The 14063-nt window shown below is 40.7% G+C and overlaps 1 protein-coding gene across 5 annotated transcripts in view; it reads right to left on the bottom strand.

Moving 5' to 3' along the window:
• LOC106604462 (ecto-NOX disulfide-thiol exchanger 2) overlaps positions 1 to 14063 on the bottom strand; it is a 325983-nt gene that overhangs the window by 284383 nt on the left and 27537 nt on the right. For 4 of the 5 annotated variants that reach the window (XM_014199101.2, XM_014199098.2, XM_014199100.2 and 1 more), the window contains exon 2: positions 13639 to 13683. The exons of the other annotated variant lie outside the window; for it this stretch is intronic. The gene's annotated coding sequence lies outside the window, so the exon portion shown is untranslated. The remainder of the gene's footprint in view (positions 1 to 13638; positions 13684 to 14063) is intronic. 5 annotated transcript variants of the gene reach the window in all.

Below are 14063 nucleotides of genomic sequence, written 5' to 3'. Positions count from 1 at the left end.
GACAGAGTGGATTTACCCTTAGATGCCCCCTCTTTGGAGACATTATCCCTGCAGTGCCTGAATAGTGCAGCCTTTTACCTCAGCACAGTGTGCCATCATGCTGCAAAAAAAGTCTGCAAACACCGGCCACAAACAGTTTTTTTTACAATACCGCGTTGGTAATAAATAAACATGTTTGACCGCAACTTCTGGGGTAACTAGCTTTAGCTTGGTACCTAGCTAGCACCAATACAACCAGCCTGAAAACAATGACCAGTAGAAACTGCAGTCATTTTTATTATTCTTAGCAATGATTTAGGAATCCTTGTGAGTAAGTATTATCTAGGTAGCCACTTGTTCATCTATTGAAATTTAACTTCAGTTCATCAAAATAAATAGTTAGCCAGCTACTTAACCCTGTTGCCCAAAGCTAACGTTATAAGCAGCAAGCTAGTGATGCTCGACTGGACTGGGTTATGCATTGTGAAGCTAGCCACAATAAGGATTTAGGCACAAGTGGAATTTGCAGTTGGCCTTCAAAATAAAATTTTATAATTGACAGTGATGCAAATGAATATAAATAGTAGAATTCTGCCATACTTTATTTTGAAGCCTAACCTCAAAGTCCACTATTGTGGCTAATCCTTATTGTGGCTAGCTTCACATAGATGAGGCGACAACCATTAAATCAAATAAGAACTGTCTTATAAATCAGGGTTATTTTAGATGACACCTAGCTATATAGTTAGCTAGCTAACTATAGCTACTGAAACAGATTACATCGTGTTATTTGACATGTAAAATAGTGTTATTTGACGTGCATTTTTTTGGGACACACAATGCCCCAAACGGCGTTCCATAGAAATCCTGGTTGAGAATGAAACGACTGAACAACTGAACAGCGAAAAAGCACAGCAAGTGTAAGAAATAGGTTTTGATTAGGTTTATCTAGTAATGGGGACATACATAAATGCCAACAAAATAACTTTTTGGTCAGTGTGGTGTGTGTAACCTTTATTTAACTAGGTAAGTCAGTTAAAGAAGAAATTCTTATTTACAATGACGTCCCGGGCGACGCTGAGCTAATTGTGCGCTGCCCTATGGGACTCCCAATCACAGCGGGATGTGATACAGCCTAGATTCGAACCAGGGGCTGTAGTGACGCCTCTTGCACTGAGATGCAGTGCCTTAGACGGCTGCGTCCATGCATGTGTGTTAACTATTTAACTGTACTAGAATGCTTAAAAGGACACAAAAAAATGTAATAAATCGGTATCGTTTTTTTGTCAAGGAAAATATTGGATATCGGTATCGGCCAAAAATGTCATATACGTGAGACGTTAGAGCTCTTCAGAGAATTTGCTAACAACTTTATGCATATTTGCCTATAGGATATTATCCACCACCTGAGGAAGTGGGAACTCAAAACTTCGCTAGATTGCTAACTATAAATATGATTGTTGCTATATAGCCATGTAAGCGAATTGATTAATATATCTATAAAGGTAGACTAATGTTCTACAATGCCTAGGCTACTTCTAGGCCTGCAAATGGTGCGCTCGGCTCCGCAGGATCAAACCTATCCTACAGACTACTCCGGTTGTAGAGTGGTATGAACTCAATATTAAGAGGTGAGAAATAAATGTGACTCTCCTCTGTAACTAGAACAATATTTGCTTTTAAAATTGTGTTTTCCCACAATTGTATTTTGAGCAATGGTCATATGCTTTTGCTTCTCAGAATGCATTTCTCCCTCCTCCGTGTCACAGTGGGGAGTAAGAGACTCGCTCACAAAGCAGCCGACAGCAAAACAGAGACAGGCAGATGGTGCCTTCAGAAAGTATTCATAGCCCTTGACTTATTCCACATTTTGTTTTGTTACAGCCTGAATTCAAAATGGATTAAATATGTTTTTTTCCTCACCCATTTACATACAATATCCCATAATGACAAAGTGAAAACATTTACATTTATTGAAAAAGAAACAATTACCTCATTTACATAAGTATTCACAAAATATGGAACAACCCTGCCTAGAGCTGGCCATCCGACCAAACTGAGCAACCAAGCAAGATGGACCTGTCAGGGAGGTGACCAAGAACACAAAGAGCATTCTGACAGAACTACAGCATTTTCCTGCCAGAAGGAAAACAGTCTCTACAGCGCTTCAACAATCTGGACAGTATGGGAGAGCGGCCAGACAAAAGCCACTCCTGAGAAAAAGACACATGAAAGCACGCCTGGAGTGTGTCTGTTGAGACAAATTTAACTCTGACCTGAATTCAAAGCGCTCCTGTATGTCTGGAGAAAAATCGGGTGATGCTCTGTGCCTGGTTAAAACCATCCCTACCATGAAGCATAGTGGTGGCAGCATCATGCTATGCTTTTCAGCAGCAGGGACTGAAAGACTGGTAAGGATAGATGGAACAATGAATGGAGGCAAATCCTTGACAAGAACCTGCTTCTGAGTGCAAACGACTTTAGACTGGGGCGAATATTTACGTTCCAACAAGACAATAACCCCAAGCATACAGCCAAAGCAACACTGGAATGTCTTCAGAAAAATAATGTGAAAGTCCTTGAGTGGTCCAGCCAATGCCCAGACTTGAATCCCATTGAAAATCTGTATAAAGACTTGAAGTTTGCTGTTCACTGCCGCTCCCCATCTAATTTAAGAGCTTGAGAAAATCCCCAAATCTAGAGGTGCAAAACTGATTCAGACATACCCAAGACGACAAAGCTGTAATTGCCACCAAAGGTGCTTCTACAAGGTATTGACTCAGGGGTGTGAATACTTATGTAAATTAGATTTCTGTATTTAATACATTTGCAAAAAAAAAAAAAAAATTCACTGTCAACATGGGGTATTGTGTGTAGGAAAAAATTATATTTCATCAATTTTGAATTCAGGCTGAAACACAAAATGTGGAATAACTCAAGGGGTATGAATACTTTCTGAAGGCACTAAACTTTCACAGCAGGAATCAAAATAATGCACACGGTATTGCTGTTGACTAAATAATGTTGAACAATCTAAAAGAACGTTGTATAGAAAAAGAATCACAGAAAATGACTGACGTACGCAAAATGCGTTGGTAAGAGGAAGGCAATGTGGGCCTCGTATTGCTCAGTGCAGAAGACCCATCAGCATGCTGGGCCACAAGCCTGAGGGGAGTTTAACTGTCTAATCTCCCACCATGCATAGGACTTATGTCAGTTTGTGCAGGCGAGCTGTAGGACAGAGAGGACGTGTTTGTGCCTGATTAGAAGCAGATGAGAAGCAGATGACAGTTTGATGTGTCAATCTCTGGGTCTCCCTTTAACACCAAGGGAGGAAACCATGCCTGCTCTTTGTGCACTTTAATCTAGCCAGCTGGCTGCTATATTAAGATTATTTTCTGATCTTTTGTGAGTCATACTGAATGAAATTAAGATTCTGGCATGGTGTATACATTTCTGATGCCTTTGTGGATGAATGGCCCAACTCTTTCATCAAAGAAAGAGTACAATTTTCCATCATCAGTGTGTCACACATGAATGAAAGGAACATTTACAATTGCATGTCAAAGCGCCATTTTACCTTACACTCTAGGGAATTTCACGCAAAGCTTTTGTGCCGGCTATTCAGTCACAAGGAGTTCTGCATCTGAAATATTTATTTGCAAAGGGCAGAAAATCTGAAAAGGTTTCAATTATTGAGCTTTCATTAAAAGAAAATATTTAAAAAAGGTGAGTCCCTTATGCTTGCTTATGGGTGATTCAGACCTCTTGATCAAAACAATTCTAGATCATAGGCACTGCAAACCTGAACCTGAGCAGAATCAAAAATGTGCCCAATGAAAGCCCCCTTAACTCAGTAATTAGAGAGCAGAGAAAGTAACCAGCGGGGGGGGCAATTTCCATCTGCACTTCACAACACATAGATGGAGGGGATTAGTCAAACTGATATAATCCAATAACTTTCACCTTTCTGTTGTTGGTTTAGTGAACCATGTTCACATTATAAATACTGGTAAGCTAACTTTGCTGAAGACTGAAAGACTTGTGTTTGCATCTCAAGTTAATGCCCAGGATTTATCTCAGCAGCCTAGCAGTCTTGTGGTATGCAGACGACCCAGGTGGATCACATATCTAAGGAAGTATGAATGAAGGCTGACTGTTCATAGAACTCCATAAAATTATTTTTAAATACCAAGACAAACATAATTGCATTCCAGGTGATGACAAATCCACTCCACCATGAAAGCCAACTTTTATTAGGCTGAATCATGAAGATGTCCTCTTAGTAATGTACTGTTGGACAGACTATACCAGAGTAGATAGAGACAGCAATGATCTTCTTGTCATTTTGTCAACAGAGCTCCAAATTCATCACCGGACAGATGGTTCAATTCCACTAGCAAAAATACAATCAGCACCAACATTGACCAACTGTCCACATGACAAATTTGTTGTTTATGAGTATGTGAGGTCCCTCAGTCACAGGGTTAGGGCCAAAGGTATTTTCAGCACCACGGTCAACATAACAGAGAGACTCCTTTCCTTTTCTGATAGTGATTGTTCACTCTGCAGCCACACATGAAGCATTCCTGAATATTGTTCTGGTATGATGTAATAGGCCTAATGTGTGATGTAGTTTGACTGTGGAGGACACTGCAGATTTTCCTGTGCTGGAACACTCTGGAACAGAGTGCAGTCCACCTGTCAACCTCAGTGAGAGAGGCTGCTTAGCGAGACCAGAGTTTTCAGGCTTGGAGTATGAAATTAATTTACTTCACACCTCTGGCAGACTTTAAATCAGGACCCATTCACCTCTGATGGGAGGACTAACAGCATGAGGCTGGAAGCATTTACCACAGCTTAACGCCAAATGGGAGAAGGCACCAAGGGGTGGCAGATAAGGTTTCTGGTTTTGCTGTACAGGAGAATTAAATTATATTGGATTGTGATGAGAAATAATTACAAAACAAAAAGTCCCAACATAGCCTAATGAACTGCACAATGAAGGACCTTCAAACACAGTAAGAACATAGGCTTGTTGATGTGTAGCCTAACAGATTATGCAATTAACAGTCCAACAGTTTGGCCAAGTTTAATACTGTATCATACATCCATTTATCCATGTCTCCCTCCTTGAAGCTCTTTGAAGATGAGGGGGAACACTGTCTCCAGTACTGTCATTTCATTTCAGCTACCAGCCCTTTCATGTCCAGGGTAGTGAGAAGATGGTGAAACTTCTGAAGGAGATTTATTTTTAACAAGAGCCTTTACGGGAGTAGAATAGAAGTTGTGTAACAGGAGACCTCCGGAGACCAGGTGGGAATGAGTAAGTTAGCATGCCTGCTAAATGTCTTCATCTAGGAAATATGCATGCTGACATTTTCTCTGACATAGTGATCAAACATGTACGCATACAAGGGCCTTCACCACCTGACGTCGGGTTACTGTGATTAGCTAGCCATGTCTAGATGGGCGTTATGTACGCAGGTTGACGTTTGTCATGAATCTTGCCTTTGAGGCAAAACTGAGCAATTTCCACAAGATAGGCCAGCAGCAATGTCAAAATTGGTTATATTGTAAAAACTCATGAAAACAAAAATGAGGTTTTTGGTCTTCATTTAAGGCTAGGTTGAGGCATTAGCGTTAGCAGTGTGATTAAGGTCAGGCATAAAATGTGATTTTATTACTTAGTGGCTGTGCCAGCTAGAGACCACTCTGCAGAGCGGCCTCCAGGGCAAGATTCATCACAACCTGCGTTATGTACAGCCATGTGGAACATAAAACTATACATTGAACAAAGCCAACAAAACTGGCAGGCTAGAATAGACATTACATGACTTCTTGCCATTTTACTTTCCAAACTTTACCATCCACCTGTGTCCACCATTACTAAAAGCTCCACTCTGCACACACTAGACAAAGCCCAAAAAACTGACTGAGCAATCTGGCTCTAAATTCTACATTGCAGGCCAACAGCTGTCAGTAGCATATCCTCTTGGTCAACTTGGTGTCCAAACTTTAAGAGATCCACCTGCCTCCTTCTGTCTCTCGTTCCAGGTAGGGAGCAGCACCTTCCAGATCATTAGTCTGGGCAACACTCCACCGCCCAATCAGATCAGAAACCCTCACTAATAACCAGTGGGAGGCCAATTAGACTGAGGAGCTCATGTCTCATTTGACAGTTCTCACCATTCCTCCACGAGAGGGGGTCTGCAGCACATTATTGCAGTCCAGAGACCGTTAAAGCCAATTATTAGAACTGCTATGAAGACAGGACTCAGCTTAACAGACAATTTTTAACTATTACTGTGAGCATATTGATTCCAGTGTCCCTGACTCCCCGTTGATGAGGGCAGGAAATTCAGTCATCATGCCATTGTATCCAAAGTTAAATCTTGTGATACAGTTTGTGTCAGTGATGTTTTGCAGAGGGCAGAGCTAGTGTATATTCTATGACAGACAAGGAAAGACTGAAAAAAAGTATATTGATTAGTTACATTGGCTTATTCTCTCATCTGTTCTTTTTGGTTTTTTTGCCAATGTCCGAGGATCAACAAAACATTTAATGAGAAACGCCAACCTCCCTCAAAGAGTAGGACAAAAACAATTCTGGCCCAAATTATATCAATATTGTGATAGCATCTACTAGCTAGGCCAAAGTATTGTAAATTGGCTTTGGGCCGAAGAGAACTAGTTCCTTTGGAGTCAGGGCAGGTCTAAGAAAATCATTGCGGGAGCTGCTCAGATTGAAATAACACTGGAGTAAACATTTCCCTAATATTTGCTCAAACAGGGTTTCTGTGAATTTTCTGTAAAAACTTTGAAGACTACCTTCCCAGCCTATGCTTCCAGTCTCCTCCGCCAAGACGGAAAGTAGCCTACACTAGGCTGTACCTGTATCCACTTCGCATTAACGCAGACTGAACGGCTAACACTCCAATTATCATAAAGTATTCAAACAGGTTCATTGGAACTAAATCTTACTTGGCCTGTAACTCATATTCCAATAAGGGTAAGTTGACATTGCAGACATTCACATCCTAGGTAAATAATGACAACAGCTAACAGACACAGTCCTAATGAGTCAACTGAGAAGTGTGAGAGCGCTCTATACCAGCCTCTCAATCACACATAACAGCCATTGATTTCTGTCCTTGAGGAGACTGGAGTAGTTAGGGCTACAAGCAAAAAGCAGCACTGAGCATGTCTAATCCTCTGCTGCTGACAGTCTCAACTCATTGCATAATGTAGGCTAGTGGCAGGCTAATTTTGTATGGTACAATGAGCTGACATCCCAATATCAAATGCAAAGCTATGCATTTGCAGCTCTTCTGACTACAAGAGAGTAACCTTACTCCATTTGGACAGTGAGGACACCTAAACCAGAGCAGTCATTAAATGACCCCCTATGCATCAACAAAACAGGATATTCGGTGACATGCAGTCATGCGTTATTGTTGCAGTGTGCGGTCATGGAGCCACCTGCACCCTGGATCAATCAGACAGATTCATGAAGCAGAACGTGCTGACATGACGGATCCAGAGGCTCCCATCACATCCAGTGCTGCAGTAACTGACCACTGCTCAGCTCACATAGAAATCTGCAGAGGAAACCAGGTCGGGCCCAAACACTGCTAAAGTGGACATATTATACACAAGAGACCAGGGCAGACTACAGTATAAATAGAAACATATCTCCTTATAAACACAAAAGAGCCCCAGATGCCTTGCATTTAATCCTAGTCTTATTTACAAACCCTGGCAGCTGTCACCTGTAGAGAATTTAATCAGCTGGGCTTCAAACTGTGTGTTTCAAAGCTCTGGCAACACAAACCATAAAATGATATAATTCTACTCTTAGCTGGAACTAACGCATAAATTGAACAGCAAAAGTGAACGAGAAATGGGTTGTGTGATTTAAATTGAGTTTATCTTTGCTCTACATGCACGTCTAATTCAGAATGAGTAGCAGGGGAACCATTGCTCCTCTCTGGTCCAATAATAACACTCCCTCCAGATGTGGTGAGTTAAAGGAGAAACGACAGCCATGGAGCATCGTCCTGCACTTGGGGCTTTCTGTCCCAGTCAATCATCACCAAGGTAGTGCTGCCCACCACTCCTGGGAACAGAACTGTAGACATTGGCTTGTTCTATTGACAGAGAGACTGGAGTCTCTCCCAGAGTCACCTCAGCTCTGCAGCAGTTCAGCTGCTTCAGCCTTGACACGGAAAAACACTGAAACAGAACAGTCTCTCAAATTCGAATGATTAGCCAATGTAATCTCGTCCCCTCTAGATTATGGAGAACAACACAGGGTACTTCACATCTATCCTGTCATTCTTGTGTGCCTGGTGATTATGGTGACTAACATTCCTAGTGATTTTGCCAACAGGGGCATAGAGTAGCAGACGAGGGCCAACCCAAGTTTTGAATCAAAGTTAGGATTAACAGAGGTGCCTCTGGGAGCAGAACTATAAATCAGAGGTTCAGGATTAGACCAGTAAGGACTAACTTTACCTCATTATTGGACTGAGATCTACAGACCTGAGTGAGACCCCATATTTCACTGACATTACCAGTAATAAGCTACTAATCCCTCAAATCTCACCAAAGACGGGCGATTTCAGGAGAAATTCACCTTATGAGCACTGCTGCAGATGAAAGTCTTTGCGGAGCTGCTTGGGTAATGATCCAAACGCATTTCCATCTGGAGGCGAGCTTTCCACTTTGGTGTCCCCATCAAAGGCTCATCTTCCAGGCATTTACACAAGTGTCATCTAAAAGCCCACTGCTTTCAAGTCCTTTATGTTTCCACACACATCCAAAATGTGTCATATTACGGATGGGTTGCTTGCTTCTTCTGCTGCTGCGCCATCAATTTAAGCTGGCACTGCTACCCTAATAGCTGATTAATCTACTAGCCACTATGGGAAGGGTTACACTACAAAACCCAGAAATTGCTTTTTTGAGCATGTGGTGTAGCAATAGTTTAAGAATAAATTGTAAACATCTTTGCTAATGCAAATGAGGCTGTCAAAGTTTATTCTAAGAAAAAAATGACTTTCATTTTCTTCACACAGTGTGGTGTAGGCTACGCTCTTTTTTTTTTACAGTCAGGAACTGTTTAGTATTATGCCCACACAAACACCTCCCACGCAAAGCACTAACCAATAGTGTGCTCCATTGATTTCTTTACCAGCTGGACGTCAAAAGGAAGGATTATATTTATCCTCAGCAGGGTTTCCGTTAGCCGGTAATAGCCAGATTTTGGCAAATCCCAAAAAATTAAAAAGCCAATAAAACTGTCACTGGCCAATAGTCCAGGAGAAGAAAAATAAATAAATCGCATTACAAGATATTGCTTTATTATTGATGGAAATAGCCTTCGATCGAAATACATTTGAGAGGTTATGCATAACAGTCTATAGGCTAATTTGCATAATTAAGAGGAATTAAATTGGCGCGTGTGTATTTTCGTTAGTTATGTTTATCACATGCGTACAGCATATAGATAGAGTCTATGAGCGGAAAATCTGTCACAGTTCGAGAGCTGCTGCTACAGCTTCTCAAACAGCTCATTTGTTGCCGCTGTAGTGAAAGGTTATTTTGTAAGTCCAGTCATTGCGTAACAATTCTAAATGCAATCACGTGTTAAAAACAGTTCATGGCCACGATTAAAAAGAGCTACCATTTTAATTTCTCAATTGGTATTCAATTCGCCATTCAAGTGCATACAGGCAACGCTAGGCTTCAGCGTGTCACACACCCCTTCGCAATTAGCTGGAGGCAGTATGCATTTTGAAAACATAATGAAACATGAATGTTTTAATTCATATTATGAGGCATGTCTTGCCTTGCTTCAAAGTAAAATACAACCATAGAAACGTGAAGGGAATTATTTATAAAGACTTTCAATATGCAATTGAAACCAGTAGCCTATTTCTCTCATGTTCTACTGGTTTCCAAATTAACTTTTATTTTTATTGTCTAGTAAGCAAAGGCACAATCCTAGTCATATTAGCAACCCATGCTAGTTGTTGCATCATTAGATCTCCCCTCTTTCTACATCTCTAACGGATATTTTCATCTCTGTCATATGAAACCTTGCATGTGCAGTGCGCTTTTGACAACAGGGTTTTCTCACTAATTGCATTATGGAATGAACATTCGCGTGTAGCCTATGGCCTCAAGTTGATTGTTCTGTTAATATGAATTACCATAATCTAAAATGTGATTTCTGTAATTCTGAGCAACGTGGGTGGACGCCCTAATCAGGTTACGCACCCAATGCATATCAGTCCATTAAATTCAAATGCTACCAGTCCAATGTCAGGCTGCACATTTTCCTGATATAAACGCTGATTCTCAGGCAGATGGAGGGTTGGAGGGGAAAGAAAAGTATGGACATTAGCCACTGACACCGTGTACGCAGCTTAACACAGACTGAATCCCCTCAAACCCTTTACCAAGGCATTTTACCCTGGAGCTGGGCGAAATTGACAAAAATGTATATCATGATATATTGACTCAATTATTACCTTAACAATTACCCAATTATCCATATTACGGTGTCATAAATTGCTGTTCTGTTCAATAATATAGCCTACTGGAGTCGGCATTGAGCTCTCAGGGACCAATATGAGTGCACTCCATTGAGAGTTTAAGATAAAAATAAATGGAAGAAGAGAAATCCATTTATCTCTACGGGATCGGTGTCCCCCCGGTGGGACAGTTGAGATAACGGGCTAATGTGATTAGCATGAGGTTGTAAGTAACAAACAATCCTAGCACATAGGCATATCTGATATGGCCAGAAAGTTTAACCTGTTGGGGATAGGGGGCAGTATTTGCACGGCCGGATAAAAAACGTACCCGATTTAATCTGGTTACTACTCCTGCCCAGTAAATAGAATATGCATATAATTGTCTGATTTGGATAGAAAACACCCTAAAGTTTCTAAAACTGTTTGAATGGTGTCTGTGAGTATAACAGAACTCATATGGCAGGCCAAAACCTGAGAAGATTCCAAACAGGAAGCGCCCTCTCTGACCATTTCTTGGCCTTCTTGATCATCTCTATCCAAAACAAAATATCTCTGCTGTAACGTGACATTTTCTACGGCTCCCATAGGCTCTCAGAAGCCGGCAGAACGTTGAATGATGACTCTCCAGTCTCTGGCTGAAAAACAGTAGCGCATTTGGTAAGTGGTCGATCTGAGAACAATGAGACTGGTGCGCGCGTGCACGAGGCGACCCCATGTTTACATTTCCAGTCTTTGAACGAAAACAGGGTTTCCCGGTCGGAATATTATTGCTTTTTTACGAGAAAAATCGCATAAAAATTGATTTTAAACAGCGTTTGACATGCTTCGAAGTACGGTAATGGAATATTTTGATTTTTTTTGTCACGAAACGCGCATCACCCTTCTTTACCCTTCGGATAGTGTCTTGAACACACAAACAAAACGCCGCTATTTGGATATAACTATGGATTATTTGGAACCAAACCAACATTTGTTATTGAAGTAGAAGTCCTGGGAGTGCATTCTGACGAAGAACAGCAAAGGTAATCAAATTTTTCTTATAGTAAATCTGAGTTTGGTGAGTACCAAACTTGGTGGGTGTCAAAATAGCTAGCCTGTGATGGCCGGGCTATCTACTCAGAATATTGCAAAATGTGCTTTCACCGAAAAGCTATTTTAAAATCGGACATAGCGATTGCATAAAGGAGTTCTGTATCTATAATTCTTAAAATAATTGTTATGTTTTTTGTGAACGTTTATCGTGAGTAATTTAGTAAATTCACCGGAAGTGTTCGGTGGGAATGCTAGTCACATGCTAATGTAAAAAGCTGGTTTTTGATATAAATATGAACTTGATTGAACAAAACATGCATGTATTGTATAACATAATGTCCTAGGGTTGTCATCTGATGAAGATCATCAAAGGTTAGTGCTGCATTTAGCTGTGGTTTTGGTTTTTGTGACATATGCTAGCTTTAAAAATGGGTGTCTGGTTATTTCTGGCTGGGTACTCTGCTGACATAATCTAATGTTTTGCTTTCGTTGTAAAGCCTTTTTGAAATCAGACAGTGTGGTTAGATTAACGAGAGTCTTGTCTTTAAAATGGTGTAAAATAGTCGTTCAGAACTAGCATTCCCACCGAACACTTCCGGTGAATTTACTAAATTACTCACGATAAACGTTCACAAAAAACATATATTGTTTTAAGAATTATAGATACAGAACTCCTTTGTGCAATCGAGGTGTCCGATTTTAAAATAGCTTTTCGGTGAAAGCACATTTTGCAATATTCTGAGTACATAGCCCGGCATCACAGGGCTAGCTATTTAGACACCCAGCAAGTTTAGCCTTCACCAAACTCCGATTTACTATTAGAAAAGTTTGACTACCTTTGGTGTTCTTCGTCAGAATGCACTCCCAGGACTGCTACTTCAATAACAAATGTTGGTTTGGTTCAAAATAATCCATAGTTATATCCAAATAACGGCGTTTTGTTCGTGCGTTCAAGACACTATCCAAGGGTGCGAAGGGTTACGTGCCCGACGCGTTTCATTACCGTACTAAATCGGGTACATTTTTTATCCGGCCGTGAAAATACTGCCCCCTAGCCATAACAAGTTAATAAACCAATGCGTTGCCTACTCTGGTTGTAAAACCGTCTCCCGGCACCTCTATTGGGAGCTGAGAAATAAATCTGACACCGTTAGAAAGCAGGGATTCCCGTCTATTCAACAGTGGTCATGTCAATCTGAGAACTTTAAATTTTTTCTTAAAATAACCTAACTGAGAAATATCTCCCATGTGGTCAATTAATCTCCCTTGAAACATGAACATTTTTGATTTACAAGGTTATGGATAAACATGTCTTATGCTGCATTTAGATGAGGGACGCAAAAACCGTCATACCACTCTTTATAGCAGGTCAAGAAAGCAAGAAAACTGATGCAAAAGCAAGCCAGCACAACGGTATGCGTTACTACGGTGATTACAGTAAACAAACAGTGCAAATCAACATCCAGTAGAAAATAACGCCACGGCAGATGGCAAAAGTTGAAATATTGGAACTCTGGCGGCAAGTCCCATCTACCATGCTGAAGGCCTGTCTCAACGGCATTTACCGCTGTGCTCTCATTGAAAACAATGACATCCAGTTTGTGGTCTACCGTCTAACGCGTACCATCTAAACTCAGCATTAGTTACTTACCTTGCTTTGAAGTAGCCTACTTTAGCCATTTCACCCCTTACTCATTGAATGAGGAAATTATTTTGTAAAAAGACAAAACGTACTTGGTTGTAAATTTGCAATATTTTATAGCCCATGAAGGGTGGCCATCCTCCAGGAGAGACAAAATGACAGTGTTGTATTTGAGAGAGGCTTGAATATGCAAATAAGCCAAAAGGTAGAGATTAGCCTAAAAGTGTCTGATTCTCTGTAAGGTAATAGGCATAATAATGATAAGGCATTTTATATTGTAAAATGGTTCCTTGCATCATTAAACTCAATTTTCAGGAAAATATTTGGCCCATAGTGTAACAGATAAAAAAAAACGAATTGACTTGAACCAGTCCTACTTGTCTGAAAAACAAGTGGCAAAAAAAGTGAATGTCAAGCCCTATAAATTATGTAAAAACTCACCTCACAAAATACCCACTTGGATGTACAACACTCTCTGAGGTGACCCTGTGGGGAAAAAGAAATAGGAGTCAAGGCACAATCAGCAGCAATGTTTTTTTCTTACAAGCAACTCTACGACAGACATGTCTAACACAGTACAAGCAACCCTCAACACAATCTGGTGATTAGATCCATTCTAGGAGTCAAAACATCAGGCCTGCGAGTGGTAAACAGGATTACATCCACATTCATGAGCACAACGATCATCATCATTACTTCTGATGCAATGTGGGCTTACGTGAATCATTAAAAGACCACATTTGATTGCATGTAAACAGCTGCTCATCTGTTCAGAGGGGTTGGTTTAAATGCGGAACACATTTCGGTTGAATGCATTCAGTTGTTCAACTGACAAAGTATCCCCTTTCCTTTCAGACAGTGAGTCC

This window comes from Salmo salar, chromosome ssa05 (genome assembly GCF_905237065.1).
Source record: "Salmo salar chromosome ssa05, Ssal_v3.1, whole genome shotgun sequence".
In the NCBI taxonomy this organism is placed as follows: Eukaryota; Metazoa; Chordata; class Actinopteri; order Salmoniformes; family Salmonidae; genus Salmo; species Salmo salar.
This window is presented reverse-complemented; position numbering and strand designations above follow the sequence as displayed.